A 3,183-nucleotide genomic window follows, 5' to 3' on the forward strand; every position below is an offset into this window, starting at 1 on the left:
TCCCACCTAGCCATGCTATTTAGACGGGTCCATTTTCCAGGCAACCCTTCTGCCTCAGCAGTGTTAAGTTTTAATAAGTGCTATTCATTGCCTTACTGAAGCAATGTCTGGAACAGCCCATGGGTACTATTGCCACATGCACCTGCTATAATGAACACCAAAGCCTATTTCAGTGACCTGAATCTTTTGAAAATTTAGTCCTTTATTTTTATCCACTTAGAGGGAGCACAAGCTACAGTGTCCTACTTTTTCTCAACTGTGTCATCTGACTCATCAATCAAAATTGAGGCTGAATCTTCTTATCTCACCCACTGACTTTCAATCAACCTAACAAGCTGATCAGAAGTACAAAGGAAATGTTTTGTCACTCAGCCCTATACCTTTGCAAATCTTGAGTCATGTGAGATATTATAAAGTTTACAAAAATACAATTTCAGCAAGGCCAAATCCTACACTCTTGGAAGTGTAGGTAAGTTTACATTGGAAAGGTACGCTTAGATAGAAAGAACATCACAGGACAAAGAGAAAAACTTCTGTGAAGTAAGACAACTTTCATATGAGCTTCTGTACTATTGGGTTGCTTAATTTTGAATATAATACAGTAGTAGTATTGTTTTATCTACTTCCATCAGAGTCTACTGTACACTCTTATAACATTTACCAGATACAGAAATATAAAAGATGTTTGGCCTACAGGCTGTTAAAGTGGCTTAAAATGTAGGTCTATGCAGAAGAATCTCCGTTAAAAAGGTTTTTCCTCTGTACTTTAGAAAATGCATGAAGCACTTTAAAAATAACACGTCACCATCACCCCTACCGCCAAAATCTGTTTTTCTTGTTGTTATGGCAAAACAAGTGTCAGTGACCTGATCCTATTCTGTCTGACTCATGAGACGTATATAGGAAACAATTACAACACATGCTAGAAGATCATTCCTTCCTTCCTCTTAGAAATTCTTTCCCAGAATCCAGCCTGCCATCCTTCAAAATGTCTTCAGCCTGGCCAGGAATAAACAATAAAAGACTGAAATATCCCAGTTTCCAAGGTAAACACCACATTTCTCACTGTGCCATTTGTCTTCTGATGTCTCACACCTGATTTTAAGACAGATCTACAAAAAAATTTGAAAATATGTTAGGTTGGGACCTAACATTCACAGCCCTTTCAAACATTGCCAACTGTGGATTTTCTTTTTCTGCTGTGTTGTGATTGTCTCTACCTCCCCCACTTCTTATGTTTTAAATGAGTCCTACCTGTGCCTCTTCTTGCTCCTAGTTCAAGTCCTCTTCTCCTACACATCCCATGAAGTAAATTTAGGACTATGCATTCATAAACGGAAAAATGAAATAAAATTAACACTGTGTATATTTTTCAAGCTATCCTTTCATAAATCAAGTCCTAAGCATTGCCTCAGTGCAAACAACCAATGATCAAATCCTAAACCAGGCTGCAGAACTGACCGTCAGCACGGGTTTTCCAATGAAACTGAATTGGTGTTAAATTAATTTTGGGACATTAGATACACAGATTAGTATTAGGAACAATCTTGCTAACAGGTTTTATGCTTTGGATAATCCTCTGTTTCCAAATCAACCACCTCATCACCTCATCATACACCTCATCAACATAAAACCAATCAAAATATTAATGATTTATATGAAGTTATAATTAATAGTAATCAGATGTATTGCCACAATGACGATTACTTTTATTTTGTGTTCATTAATTAAATTGAAGTATTTTTCTGGGTAGTGTGCAGAGAAGGAAAGATGAAAGAGAAAGTCTAATATTATTGGTTGTTTGAGTTAATTTTAAGATCACCAGTCAAAGGGACAAATGAATAGTTTTCACATTGTACTGATGTCTTCGGTTTCACTGCAGTAACATTCTTACCATGGGGAGTTTGACTATAAAATACAAAGGCTTTCATAGGCTGTGTGCCTACCATACCACATTAAATGTTTCTTTTTGAAAAAGCATTATTAATAGAGTGCAATTTACCTGCAACAGCGCAAAACATTGGTAAACAAAAATAAATCTGCCGATGAAATTCGGTACATCTAAAACCTATTACTGAATTGAAAAGGAAAATATTGTCTATAGAGAAGCAACTTCTGGGCTGTATACTCTTCTTCAGTTAATCTGAGCTTTGATTACAATAATGTAGTATAAAACATAATACATTCCAAGGAGCAAAACCAGAAGAATCAGACTGCAATAAAAGAATGTGTCAATAAGATTTTTGTGAGAATAGGGCATGGTGATACATATTTAACATTAAACTTCACTGATACTAAGCATTTAGGTTAGTGCTGAGTAGACCTCTTAGTCCTCAAAGGATTCTCAATCCTGTTCCACAAGGGAAACAAGTATGAGAACTCAAGTAGAATATGCAGCAAGCAGCTAGAGGCTAAATGATCTACTGTCAGAATTTCAGTAAGGAAAAATCTCCCCTAGCCAAGATCAGTGAAAGGATCTTGTGGAAGTGCCTCAAATGTTTAAGGCAACTAGAAGAGAAATAATATTTGTCAGGTAAAAATAGTTACAAGAATCACACAATGGGTGAGGTTGTATGGGATTATATTGATGAAGAAAATGATGATGGTTATTCCTACTATCCAAATTCATAGCAATTTGGTCCAGGGTTACAAAGAACCTCAGTATTATTGAATATTTATATCTTCATGCTATTATCAAATCCGTTCAGCCACAAAATTTATCTAATATATTATATTACTGTGATATAATTACTGAACAACTTAATAATTTTGACCACTGAAAAGAGAGAAAGTTTCAGTGCTTTAAATCTCCTGACTGCTTGTGAGTGAGGAAATTCTGGGTTTCTGATTTTCTATCTGAAAAATGGAGTAATAGAAACAGAAGATCACTTTCTGAAAGCCAGTCCCCGTGAGATTGGGAGAGGCATTTAATAACATAGTCAGGAGTGCCAGCAAACCCCTACTGACATCATTAGGAGTTGACATGTGCGGTTGATAGCAGTACATTTTTTGCAATCCCATGAAGGGCTTGCCTGCCTCCTAAGCCTCTAATCCCCAGTGACTGAAGTCCCTGCATGGAGGAGAAAGCAATGATGGAATCAGTTGCCTGCTGCCTGGAAATGAAATCCATGTGCAAAGCACAGGGAAAGCGGATTTTTCTACAGCATATGGAAGGGATGTCTG

This window comes from Geospiza fortis, unplaced genomic scaffold (genome assembly GCF_000277835.1).
Source record: "Geospiza fortis unplaced genomic scaffold, GeoFor_1.0 scaffold381, whole genome shotgun sequence".
NCBI classification, from domain to species: domain Eukaryota; kingdom Metazoa; phylum Chordata; class Aves; order Passeriformes; family Thraupidae; genus Geospiza; species Geospiza fortis.